The sequence below is a fragment of the Dendropsophus ebraccatus genome, chromosome 4, assembly GCF_027789765.1.
Source record: "Dendropsophus ebraccatus isolate aDenEbr1 chromosome 4, aDenEbr1.pat, whole genome shotgun sequence".
In the NCBI taxonomy this organism is placed as follows: domain Eukaryota; kingdom Metazoa; phylum Chordata; class Amphibia; order Anura; family Hylidae; genus Dendropsophus; species Dendropsophus ebraccatus.
This window is the reverse complement of record NC_091457.1, coordinates 30,310,867-30,324,755: the sequence shown is the minus strand read 5'-3', so window position 1 is coordinate 30,324,755 and position 13,889 is coordinate 30,310,867. Positions and strand designations below refer to the sequence as shown.

Sequence of the window (13,889 nt, the reverse complement as noted above, 5' to 3'; positions counted from 1 at the left end):
ACACCAGAGATGGGCACTACGAATACCTGGTCATGCCATTCGGCCTATGCAATGCCCCAGCGGTCTTCCAGGAATTCGTCAACAACATATTCCGTGACCTCCTCTATGTCTGCGTCATCGTCTATCTGGACGACATTCTGGTCTTCTCCCCTGACCAGCAGACTCATGTGACACAAGTACGTCAGGTCCTACGAAGACTACGGGCCAATGATTTATACGCCACGCTGGAGAAGTGTGTTTTCCATCAGCGCAGCCTTCCGTTTCTTGGGTATATTGTCTCCGATCGGGGTCTACAAATGGATCCAGCCAAACTCTCAGCTGTTCTCCAGGGGCCACGTCCTGTGGGACTCAGAGCTATCCAACGCCTCCTAGGATTTGCCAACTACTATTGGCAGTTCATCCCACATTTCTCTACCCTGGTCGCACCCATCGTGGCTCTCACTAAGAAGAAGGTGGATCCCAGGCATTGGCCACCTGACGACGAGCAAGCCTTCACTAGCCTAAAGTCTGCCTTTGCCTCTGCCCCTGCTCTAGTCCACCCGGATGCCACCAAGCCATTTTCACTTGAGGTCGACGCATCTTCAGTGGGCGCTGGAACCGTCCTCTCGCAAAGGGACGCATCAGGCAAGACCAGAACCTGTGGTGTTTTTCTCAAAGACCTTCTCCCCTGCCGAGAGGAACTATACTATTGGTGACCGAGAACTCTTGGCGATTAAGTTGGCACTGGAGGAGTGGCGTCATCTCCTAGAGGGGGCTAGGCATCCGGTCACCATCTACATGGACCACAAGAACCTTCTCTACCTCCAATCGGCCCAACGCCTCAATCCTAGGCAGGCCAGGTGGTCGCTCTTCTTCTCACGATTCAACTTCGTCATTCATTTCCGTCCTGCTGAGAAGAACGTGAAAGCCGATGCACTTTCCCGAGCCTCTGATGTTATGGGGCAAGAGGAATCCCCTCGCCACATTATACCTCCCGATCGCCTAGTGCCAGTCGCCACCTCTACTTTTCAGAGAGTGCCTCCCGGAAAGACCTATGTGCGCCCAGCACTTCGAAGACGAATTTTGAGGTGGGGTCATTCCTTTTTGGTGGCCGGGCATCCGGGAGCTCAAAAGACCGGGCAACTGATCTCCCGCCACTACTGGTGGCCCAGCCTACTCCAAGATGTCAAGGACTTTGTGGCTTCCTGTACCGTCTGTGCCAGGAACAAGTCCTCCCGTCTAAGACCTGCCAGCCTACTACAGCCCTTGCCAGTTCCAGACCGTCCCTGGTGCCATATAGGCATGGACTTTGTCACAGACTTGCCTCCATCTGCGGGTAACACTGTTATTTGGGTTGTTACAGACCACTTCTCCAAAATGTCTCACTTCGTGGCTCTTCCTGGACTACCATCCGCTCCTCGTCTGGCCCAGTTGTTCTTTCAGCATATCTTCCGCCTACATGGCCTCCCTCTTCATATTGTGTCAGACAGAGGCTCACAATTCGTCTCCAGATTCTGGCGTGCTCTCTGTTCACAACTCCAAATGAAGATGGACTTCTCGTCAGCCTATCATCCCCAGACCAACGGGCAAGTGGAGAGGGTCAATCAAGTCCTTGGCAATTATCTACGACACTTCGTCTCTGCTCGCCAGGAAAACTGGTCCAGTCTGCTTCCATGGGCAGAGTTTTCCTACAACCATCTGGACTCGAGTTCCACAGGCAAGTCACCCTTCTATGTGGTCTATGGGCGTCACCCTCGTCCTCCTCTGTCTCTCTCTCCATCCTCCGAGGTCCCAGCTGTGGAGGAATTGTTGTCTGACCTGCAGTTGATCTGGGAACAGACTCGTCAATCTTTGCTCAAGGCATCTGATCGCATGAAGGACCAGGCGGATAAGAGAAGAAGACCTGCCACAAACTTTCTCCCAGGTGACAAAGTCTTGCTCTCGGCCAAATATGTCCGACTCAAGATTCCCAGCTACAAGTTGGGTCCTCGATTCCTCGGTCCTTTCTGGGTGCTAAAACGCATCAATCCAGTCACCTACAAACTCCGTCTACCCCCTACTATGCGGATTCCGAACGCATTCCATGTTTCCCTCTTAAAACCAGTGGTCCTCAACCGATTCTCCAATAAGTCTTCGTTCGCTGCTCCACAAGCCGTCTCGGACGACGTCTACATTGTTAAAGACATTCTGGCCATGAAAACTGTCAGAGGAAGACGGTTCTTCCTAGTGTATTGGAGAGGATTTGGTCCTGAGGAGAGGTCCTGGGAACCCGAGACTAACATCCTGGACCAAGATCTTATCAAGAGGTTCCTGCAGGCAAGAAAGAGGGGGAGGCCAAAGGGGGGGGGGTACTGTCACGGCCGCCGCGGCGTCCCGTGCTCCGGGCCGCCGCCGCGACCTCTCTCTGCCCCATGCAGCCGCTGGGGTCCATGTGCAGGGACCCAGCGCTGCTACCTGTTCGGCCTCGGGGGGGGGGCGCCTTACCTCGCCCCGCTCCTGTCTCTGTCTGTGCCGGCCATTGCGCGCATCCCCGCCTCCTAGGGCGCGCACACGCCAGCTGTCTCAGATTTAAAGGGCCAGTCCGCCCCTAATTGGAAGTTGCACTAATCACTCCTTATAAATCCCAGCATGCCTTGTCCCTCGTGTTGGAGCCTCTACATGCTTCCCATAGCGTTTGGCCCAGCTTCCTGTTGTTCCTGACCTCAGTCCTTGTTCCCAGTTCCTGTCCGCTGTCCCGGTCCCTAGCTCCTGTCCGCTGCTTTACCCGTTGTTTCCTGAGTACTGTCTGCCACCTGCGATTACGCCTACAGACCTCTGCCTGCACTACTGTTCCTGCCACACCTCGCCTGCCTTCACTAGCAACCAAGCCTGGGGGTCGCCTGCCGCAGCAAGTCCGTCCCGCCTTGCGGCGGGCTCTGGTGAAAACCAGCGGCCCCTTAGACTCCGCTCCCTGGTGAGGTTAGTGCCATCGCTAGTGACGGTTCAGTGGATCCACGACTCCAGGCGTTACAGTTTATTAACCGAATATGCCATTATCTGCATTTAAAAAGCCTTTTCCCAGGTCCCCCCTCCCTCCTCTTTTCCATTCACTGCAAAAGATCAGGAAATTGTGACTTGTTGCATCAGACACAACCCTGTCTGTTCTAGGGAGGGGGGAGGAGGGAGTTAGCCGACAGCAGAAAGCAGATAACAAAGGATTACAGGCACTGAGCTGGGTGACAGCTGTAATCAGAGCTCAGAGAGGTTAGTGGTGACTGTCAGAGGAGATAAAGGGTGAGGTATTTGTAGATTAACTCTTTGTTGTCCTGTTTTGGTCTTTTATTTAGCTCTCTCCATAGGAGAACAATGAAGACAGGGGGGAGAACTTCAAACTGCTTTTTCATGATAAAAATGCATTTTTCGGCTAATAAACCCATTTTTCGGCTAATTGCATGACAGTGACACTTTAAGTCCTACCCACCTTCAACCTTGTTCTCCACTCGCTGTCTATCCTACTACATGCACCGACATTGAGCGTGTGGGGTGGGGGCCAGGGGAGCTGCGGATGGGGATGCCCAGGCGATCTTTAGATAGTCCGGGTGGCCCATAGTAGAGATTGTCTGCTGCTATTGCTCGGAGCGACAGCCAGAAGACCATCTCTATCGTTATCGGGATTTTAGGTCATGCTTTAAATCAACGATCAGCCGATCTAAAACATGACCTGTTACACAAAATGATTATCGTACGGAGTGGCTGTTAATTGGCCAAGTGTGAACAATAATCGCTTGGTGTAATAGTACCCTAACTATAACTGAGGTGCACCGATAAGCACTGATCCTGTCTGCTTTCCTGACTGGTAGTCAAAGCCCCCCGGCTATATGGTGGGGTGCACTATCAATGTTATAGGGGGTGTTTAGGGCTCTAAAATGCTCTGACAATACTTGTTTCCTGCTCCTCCACTTCCAGCAGGGTCCAATTTCCCTCCAAAAACTTGATGGAGCGTTTTGATCGGTCTGAGTGTTCAGACCCTGACCAATTGTGAGAATGAACCGGGAGAAGAGTGCGTCCAGCGTGGTCCTCTCCCGTCTGTGTCACATGATAAGTCGGAGTCATAGTGAAAGTCTGTGCGGCCATCTTGTCTCACTGACACAGAGCAGGGAGGAGACCATGTGACATTGAGGTCCTCTCCTCGCTCATTCTCAGTCTATGGGAGGCTTGCGCGCACGCTTGAACATTCTTCAGCGCAGAGAGAGCAGGCGCGCGAGCCTCCCATAGACTGTCATTATGACGGGGAGTCTGGCGGCATTCCGCGGTGGAAAATTCTGCCACTTTTGCTCCGTGTGCACTTAGCCTTAGAGTACATCGCCAATGCTAGTGTCAAATTCTAATGGGGCTATGCAGTCTTAAAGGTATATTCCCAAAGTTATCACCTATCCACAATATTAGGAATAACAAGCAAAATGGTGGGGGCCTCACTATTGAACCCCCACTGATCAGGAGAAAGGAAAGCTGGCCCCCTAAATAAATGGCGCATAGCTTGGCACTTTACACAAGCACCATAGAGATGGAGATAGATAGCACTTGTTGTCACCTAGCCTGTGACTAAGGGAGAACTCTGCATGCTTGGAATACCCCTTTAAATAATTTTATATACAGTCCAGTTCCAGGAGTCAGCTCAAGGCGCAATATGAATGATGAAAAACATTGGAGAATGCGGGCATCGATCCCGCTACCTCTCGCATGCTAAGCGAGCGCTCTACCATTTGAGCTAATTCCCCTACTCTGAGTTACTGCTCGGCGGGCGCGTGTTGTGCTCAGTAACAGGCGCGTGCTGCCGGCGACCAATAGCATTTATCCAGTAGAACACTACCAGCACGCTAAAGCTCGCAGTGCGCATGCTCCAGAGTGACTGACAGCTGGGGCGGGGCCAGGCGTCGGGCTGCTCACTGTTGGGCGCTTTTGCCTTCAGCTGTTGCTGCGCTTGGAGGAGGATGCGTTCCGGGGAAACCGCTATCGTGTCCATCAATGTGACCGGGGATTAACGGCTCAGAGGTAGGAGCAGTGCGGTATCATCCGGAGCATCTCTCTGCCCCGTGCACACGTTATGTGTTATCCTCTGTAGCTCTCCGTGCAGCGTGCTCATCCTATATATAGCAGTGTGCGGCGGCGGCTGGGGCAGATGCCGGAGCTTAACAATGGCTCGTCAGCCTGAGCTCCGGGACTGTGGCCGTGCGCTGGGTATGGGGGAGTCTCTATGGCTGCTGCTGCCTCTTGTCTCATCACTGTCCTGCCATGTTATCTAGCACATCGACCACATCCTTAGAGGATGTCATATGTCATAGAGAGGGGGCTGAGTGATGTCATATGTCATAGAGGGGGCTGAGTGATGTCATATATCATAGAGAGAGGGCTGAGTGATGTCATATATCATAGAGAGAGGGCTGAGTGATGTCATATATCATAGAGAGAGGGCTGAGTGATGTCATATGTCAGAGAGGGGGCTGAGTGATGTCATATGTCAGAGAGGGGGCTGAGTGATGTCATATGTCATAGAGAGAGGGCTGAGTGATGTCATATATCATAGAGAGAGGGCTGAGTGATGTCATATATCATAGAGAGAGGGCTGAGTGATGTCATATGTCAGAGAGGGGGCTGAGTGATGTCATATGTCAGAGAGGGGGCTGAGTGATGTCATATGTCATAGAGAGGGGGCTGAGTGATGTCATATGTCATAGAGAGGGGGCTGAGTGATGTCCTATGTCATAGAGAGGGGGCTGAGTGATGTCATATGTCATAGAGAGAGGGCTAAGTGATGTCCTATGTCATAGAGAGTGGGCTGAGTGATGTCCTATGTCATAGAGAGGGGGCTGAGTGATGTCCTATGTCATAGAGAGGGGGCTGAGTGATGTCATAGAGAGGGCTGAGTGATGTCCATCACTGACACTCCATCATATGTCTTATAGAGAGCAGAGAGGGGTCTGAGTGATGCCACATCTCTGTACATATGTCTTAAAGAGAGCAGAGAGGGGTCTGAATGATGTCATATGTCTTGGGGTGCGTTTACACAGAGAGATTTATCTGACAGATTTTTGAAGCCAAAGCCAGGAATGGATTGCAAAAGAGGAGATATTTCAGTCATTCCTTTACTAGCTGTTCCCTGGTTATAGTCTGTTCCTGGCTTTGGCTTCACAAATCTGTCAGATAAATCTCTCTGTGTAAACGCACCATTATAGAGAGCAGAGAGGGGTCTGAGTGATGTCATATGTCTTATAGAGAGAAAGAGGGGTCTGAGTGATGTCATATGTCTTATAGAGAGAAAGAAGGGTCTGAGTAATGTCACAGCTGTGTACACTCCATCATATGTCTTATAGAGAGCAGAGAGGGGTCTGAGTGATGTCACAGATTTGTACACTCCATCATATGTCATAGAGAGCAGAGAGGGGTCTGAGTGATGTCACAGCTCTGTACACTCCATCATATGTCATAGAGAGCAGAGAGGGGTCTGAGTGATGTCACAGCTCTGTACACTCCATCATATGTCTTATAGAGAGCAGAGAGGGGTCTGAGTGATGTCACAGATTTGTACACTCCCATCATATGTCATAGAGAACAGAGAGGGGTCTGAGTGATGTCACAGCTCTGTACACTTCATCATATGTCTTATAGAGAGCAGAGAGGGGTCTGAGTGATGTCACAGCTCTGTACTCCCTGTCACATTCACTTGTGCACATGCAGTGTTGAGTAGCATGCACAGTATTTGATGGCATGTGAAGAAGTAGCATGCGCGGTATTGTATGGCATGCACAGTATTAGCATGCAGGGCATTGTACACTGTATGCAGGATTGTGTTCATGTGCTGTATAGTGCATCATGCACAGGATTGTGTACTGCGCTGAGGATTGTGCACCATGCGCCGCATTGTGCAACACACAATGTATCCTACTAAAAATGGTTTGATGCAGAAACCAGAGATAGAACGCTGCTCTACAGGTTGGGACCACACAGTAAAGTTTGGCTCATACTTGGGTCTTGCACCGAACGATTGACATGATGCATTAAGGGGATAGAGCTGCATCCCCTTAATGCATGTAAATGAAAGTCCCCAGCCACAAGAAATCCTCAATGGATCAATTCTTGGGTAGCGATCACAGCATGACCCCGTTCACTTACTCTGGCGATGATGCAGCATGGTCCTTGCAGTGTGATATACAGCATTGTTTGGCTGTACGCCCCATGTCACAGTCACCATGTAGCCTTGGCCTTGGTGTGCAGTTCCCTCTTTGGAAGTTCTTGGTGTTTTCCTCCCTGTATGGTCCTTGAGCACAGAACAGAGGAGAATGTATGGTAATGCTGCCCGTCAGATATTGAGGATGTGAACGTCTTTACCGGAATGGGGATGTGGTATAAAAACAGGTTCCTGAAGGTGGGCAAGATATGAACAGGGCGACAAAAATAACATGTCAAACGCAGAACACAGTTGTCTTTGTAATGGATAACGCTGTGGTTTATACGACTCCTCTTGTGTTTCCCAAACTTCTTGCTCTCATCTCTACAGTACCACAGCAGCACAGAAGTACATCCTGATGACATCTGCAATGGAGGCTGCTAGTGGGACCTAGAACCATATGTGAACACAGCCTTAACTAACCATGCCTGATGAGCAGGAGGTTACTACAGTAGCTGGCATTCTGAACCAGCGTGAAAGAGAGGAGGGAGATGCAGCTGCAGAATTTCTCACCCTCGTATTGACTGTATTACCCTAGACAGATTTTTTTTTTTAATGATTTCTAAAAAGGCTTCTGAATGTTTAGGCTACAGTAAAGCTGCATTCACACGTTCCGTGTTCCGCACGGAACGCGGACGTGGTATGCCTGTAATGGATTTCTCCCCCCGCCCGGTCAGCATCTGTGATAAGATATGTGCTGTGCTGTAATGAATCAGCCGTGCGGCTCTGTCATTACAGCGCAGCACATATCTGTACAGTTCCCCCGCTCCCAGCATCTTATCACAGATGCTGACTGGGGGGGGGGAATCCATTACAGGCATTCCACGTCCGTGTTCCGTGCGGAACACGGAACATGTCAATGCAGCCTAAGGCCACATCCGCAACTAAGGACAGAACTACGGATGTGCACCTGCAGCCATCTGTAACCTATCTGCAAGGGCACAGACCCCTTCATTCAAGATGGAGGATCCCAGCCCAACACACATATGTAACACATGCAGATGAGTTTATGGGGCAGTACTAATGAATGGGTCCGCAAATGTGAATACAATAAATGGGAGGACCCCATACACTTATACCAACCTTACTATAAAGTATATGGGCACCTTCCTCCCCCTCCTCACAACATACCTGAAGGGACTTTAGATGCTACACAGTTTTTTATTTATAGTCAGCTGGAAGCTGAAAAATTACCTTGTCCATAGGAATGAATAGAGCCATGGGTCACGTGCTGAACCTGTGTCTGCATTTATAACAGAGAAGTCGGAGGCCCTGTATAGAGGTCCAACTCACCTCGATCTCTTACTTTTCCCATATCCTGTGTGTGTATTTAGTCCACGCATTGTTGACTATTTAAGGGGGTGTACAGGGATGAAATGTGTTTTTTTTTCTCTTCTTTTTTTAGAAAGGACCCAGAGTTCTGCAAAAATAAAGGATACTCACCTGTCCCAACCCCTTCCCCCCCAACTGCTGTGCAGACAGCTCCTGGTCTGTGGTACTACTTCCTTTTTCTGATGATGTGTTGACCCTGCAAAAAAAAGCCTGCTCAAGTGTGAATGGCTATGGCCAGTGATCGGCTGAGCAGACATTTTCTTCAGGGCTTGTCAGCAGAGGCAAGAAGAGTGCACTGAGGACTTAGAACAGCAGAGGCGGGAGATCAGACAGGTGAGTTTACTTTTGTGTTTATTTCCTTATACAAACTTTCTCTGGGACTGGGGAAACAACAGCAGCAGTTGTTGTGGGGTGAGACAGGTAAGTATAGCTTGTGCAATATTTGTACACATACTCCAGCTAAGGAAAGCATTTATACTTTATGTAGACAGCCCCTTTAACATTCAGATATGGGAGGACATGTATTATCTAAGTTTTCCAGGACAGGATCCATCTTTTCCTAACACCCTGGGAGCAGTGGCACTGAGCAGGGCAGACTTTAAAGACCATGGCCTGATGAGCAGAATCCAGATACTGTAAATTCGCTCCTCTCTGCCCACATAGTTTCATATACAGAAAAGGAAATTCCTCCTTTGAGAGTTGTTGTTCATTTCATTGGAGGGCAGATAATGGCAGACAGATATGTAAGACATGGAAATTCTTAGGGTTTTCTGAGACTTTTTTTTTTATTTTTAACTGATGGCCCATCCCCAGGCTAGACCATTAATATCTCATTGGTGGTGGTCACCCAGCACCCCCTACTATTTGGCTGTTTGCCAGAGTTCGAGCACCTGCATACACAGAACTAAATTAGAAGCAGACAGTGCCATATACTGTTTTGTGGCTGTCCTGGGTTATTGCAGTTCAGTTCCTGTTCACTTTACTAGGAGCTCAGCTGCAGTACCCTAGCATGACCACTACGCAATGGATGGAGCACTGGCAAACAGCTGATCATTGAGGGTTAGTGGTGTTGAATCCCTATCAATCTCATATTGATGGTCTATCCTAGCCATTAGTAAAGTCCACAAAAAAGGTTTGCTGTCACTAGTCGCTTTGCTTGTCCTTCTTCCCATTGTCACTTTAAAGTGTACCTGAGAGCTGCCTTCCTGCCCATTCTAAAAAGTGTGTAGAGAGTAACAGCCAATGCTGAGCAGTCGGGTTACCATGGCAACTGTACGACGCCTAGCGAGTTTCATCCATTAGTCCTTTTAAAGGGGGATTCTCATACTGTAATTTTTTTTTCCTGCCCCCATCCGAAGCAGTCGAAGCGCAGAAGTTATACAGATTACGTAACTCCTGCTGATTTTAATGGACATTGTGCAAATGGAGTTTAGCTATGAGTAACATTGCTTTATGACCTGCTGGGTGTCATACAGTTCCCTCGGCCACTTGACCGCCCATCGGGGCTGTGGCTCTCCATGCTGAATATAGGTGGCTGTGCCTGGTACTCCATGCTGAGTATTGGCTGCTGTGCCTGGTACATCACCTCTGTAGCTCAGAGATTCCTTCAGCCTCTGCACAGGCTCTGTGCACATCTCTGCTGTGTGTATAATGCCTACGTAGGGCAGTGATCCCCAGCTTATGTCTTGTCAGCTGTGGCACTATATTTCCCAGCATGACCTGACATTCTGCGGCACTGAGGTCAATAAAATTGGGGTTCATGATGGATTGACATCTACATGTTATATGACTAGCTAGTATATATTATGAATATGTTGCTGTTTTCCGGTCTAATAGGTGAATATTAGCTGATGTACATGTGACTGCTAGGGCTGTATGATCCTATACACTGGACAGTAATTGGGGGTACATAAGATCCTGGTGAGATGATGCATTGGTCTGTCAGTGGGTTGTAAGTATGTATGTATGTAGTTGTTTGTTTGCTGCAGCCTCATGATCGCAGTCATTCTGGCATATATATGGGATTCCTTTCATCTGACCTCCAATAATCCAGAAAATCTGATAATCTGACACTTTCTCAGCACATCTGTAATATAGTGCGGTGTTTCACAGGGACTTGAATTATTTGAAAACTTCTTTCTGACAGTAAATGCAACAGGACCTATTGATGATGGTGGATCATCTCTAAATATTATGAATCTGAGTGGATCTGCCCTTATGTCCATTGATCAGGAGCCGTCATGGATGCAGTCTGGTAGATGTTTTATATCTAACCTCCTATGCATTGCCCCATAGGCTAAAATGGACCCTGTGGCATAGTTGCCCTTTGGCGTTGTTTTGCCAGATCAGAAAAGACTGCATGCAGCGTTCTTTAATCTGGCACCTGTGCTAGATGACAACTATATCAGATGGATAGACATATGTGACCCCAACCATACATATGACTGCTAATAGTGCCATATCCCCCCAATGCTTCGCTCACACACTATTTTATCATTTAGAATTTAGATGTAGTTTTACTAGAATGACTTTCTTTTATGGAATACGCAGTTGTCTCCTTAATGTTAGAGATACAGATATATGATTGGAGCTACTGAAATAGGGACGGCTGAAAGGCAGCGTCTTATTAATAGTACTTCAGGACTAAATAAAGAAGAGACTGTCAAAACTGAGTGGTTGGCACATCCACATTTTCTTAGCTATATTGAGAAGCAGTGACCACCGATCCTGAGAATGAGGTTCCAGGGTCCCCAGGGTCAGTCTAAAGTTGGATACACCTTTTACCTATCCATGTGTTCTGGCTATTAATGTCATTATACCATCTGGTCCTTTAGGGTCCGTTTATTAAAGCATCTAAGGGTGCGTTTACACAGAGAGATTTATCTGACAGATTTTTAAAACCTAGGCCAGGAATGGATTTGAAAAGAGGAGAAATCTCAAGCTGCGTTTACACGTCCTGTAAAATTGTCCGTGGTCGTGGATCTGCGAACGGCAACCATTCAAATAAATGCAGCCATTCACACAATCTGTGCCGCGACCCCCACTGCGGAAAAAAATAGGACATGTCCTAGTGCAGACCGAGGCACGGATCCCTCCCGCCGCCTGGCAGCAGAGATGACAGGAGCGCAGAAGACAATCACTTGCCTACTCCCCCAGTGCCGATTAACACGTGAGCCGGCCTGCACAGGGGGAGTACACGAGCAGTTGTCTTCTGCACACCTATCATCTCCTCTGCCGTGGGGGGGGGGGGGGGGGGGGGGCTGCACTTCTATTGGGGATCCGGTCATCGCGGCACAGATTGGGCCTCAGTCTTTCCTTTATGATCTGTTCTCTGTTTATAGTCTCTTCCTGGCTTTGGCTTCAAAGATCTGTTAGATAAATCTCCTGTGTAAACACACCATAAAACCCTTTAATCTGTGGGGCATCTATTAATAGTGGCATAATAAGCAGTATAATTTCTTTATTTATATAGCTATATATTACTCAACACAATAGTGCTCCTCTATTACCCACGGTTTTACTGACAGTACATACTTCTATAAATCTATAACCCCGAGATGACCATATACTGTGCATGTCACTTGGTAAGGACTTCCAACCTGCAGGTGAACAATGCAGGACGCAGCTGGCCAGGGTGCATCTTCAGTAGATAATACATCATGGATATGCATATATTTGTACTGCCAGTTTCCAGACGCTGATCACAGGAGCATTACATATATACCTTCAGAGATGTTCTGTGATCCGGCGTGTTCACTAAAAAGCATATTTGTTCCAGCCTGACAGCGTCACAGAGGTGTGTCTGTGACAATGTCAGTGCCTGCCCCTCTCCCTGGCCGCCACTGTATCTGTATCTCAGCCCCCACTGTCTGTCATTTTAGAGGAGGCGAAGAGGCCTGAAGATTCAGCAGTGGCCTCAGATTATCGTTAAATCGATTGAATCTAAACGATAATCGTTCGGTTGAATAGCAGTTAACGACTAACGACCGAACGAGAAATCGTTAATCGTTAAATAAGACCTGGACCTATTTTTATCGTTGCTTGTTCGCAAATTGTTCATATTGAATAAGAAGTCGTTCGGTTGTTCGCAGTAGTGACGAACGCAATAGCGACGACAAGACGATTGCAAGAATGATCATAAGTAACAATTATCTTTCCATGTAAATGTATGAACGATTTCAGGTCTTTCGTAATAGCCGTTTAAAACGTTTATCGTTAACTATTATGCGACCGATAATCGTCCTGTGGAAGAGGGCCCTAAAGCTCTGCGGGGCAGGAGCTGACAGTGTCACAGACACTACAAAAGGTGTGCAATGATCGGCGTGGATAGCATGGATATACCTTGTCTCCTCGAAAATAAGTGTCTTTTATAAATTTTGGCTCCTAAAGATGCACTGGGTCTTATTTTCAGGGGATGTCTTATTTTTCCATAAAGGGTGTTGCAGCGGCGGGCATCCCCAGCTTACATGCACACAATGGTAGGGACAGCGGCGGCAACTGCAGGCCTCTCCAGCTCAGCTGTGTTCATGGGACAAGGGGTATTGTGGCAATGGGCCCCTCCAGCTCACATGTGTACCGCGGTCCTCAGCAGTGGTTGCAGCACAGGGACAGCGGCGTTGGCCGGCCTCTCCAGCTCTCATGTGTTACATGACAGTCCTTGGAGCAGCGGCAGTGCAGGGAAAGTAGTAAGACCTGCCAACACTAATGTATGGAGTGGGGTGGAGTTTTAGAACTGCCGCTGGGTCTTATATTCAGGGAAGGCCTAATATTTCTAAGATTGGAAATCATTGCCCTAGATCTTATTTTCGGGGAAACATGGTATGTATATCCATGCTGTCAGCTTCCCTTTAAACTTTGCTGGAATCAGTGAAAGTAGGTGGGCACCACCCTAATGCCCGTATTGGAACTATGGGTGCAGCTGAACACACAAAATACAATGCACAATAGAAGAAACAAGCCGTGTGTCAGAGAGAGCTGCACACCCAAAATTCATCCGAATAAAAACTCCTCTCTATTGTATCTGCAGATTAATCATGTGGACAAAACTTACAAGTACATACAAATATCAAGGACCATACGAAAAACTTTAAACCCTGGTATGGGGAGACCGCCCGACTCGCTGGGTAAACAATTATCCCTATTCTATACACAGGTAAACTAATGTGCAAGTGTATCGGGCAAAAGAGCCTGTAAAGGAAGTATAAAGTATCACCTCAGTGTGGCAGAGAATACCCCCACATGTATCGCTCCCCCTTGCAGCTTCATCAGGAGTCAATTAGCATCTGTGTTAGGGTATGTGGTCATCTAGGGCCAGAGATGTAGTGTGGATGTCTGACTTGTTTTATAGTGTAGGATTGAAGGTGTGATAGTGTTT

The 13,889-nt window shown here is 48.3% G+C and overlaps 1 protein-coding gene and 1 non-coding gene across 2 annotated transcripts in view; one reads left to right on the top strand and one right to left on the bottom strand.

The window, feature by feature from the left end:
- Positions 1–4,663: 4,663 nt before the first annotated feature.
- On the bottom strand, positions 4,664–4,736 carry TRNAA-AGC (transfer RNA alanine (anticodon AGC)). Its single transcript has one exon. It is a non-coding gene; the product is annotated as a tRNA-Ala (tRNA).
- Positions 4,737–4,907: 171 nt separating this feature from the next.
- Positions 4,908–13,889, top strand: part of LOC138788003 (USP6 N-terminal-like protein) — a 69,487-nt gene continuing 60,505 nt past the window's right edge. The window contains exon 1 of the mRNA XM_069965414.1: positions 4,908–5,010. The gene's annotated coding sequence lies outside the window, so the exon portion shown is untranslated. The remainder of the gene's footprint in view (positions 5,011–13,889) is intronic.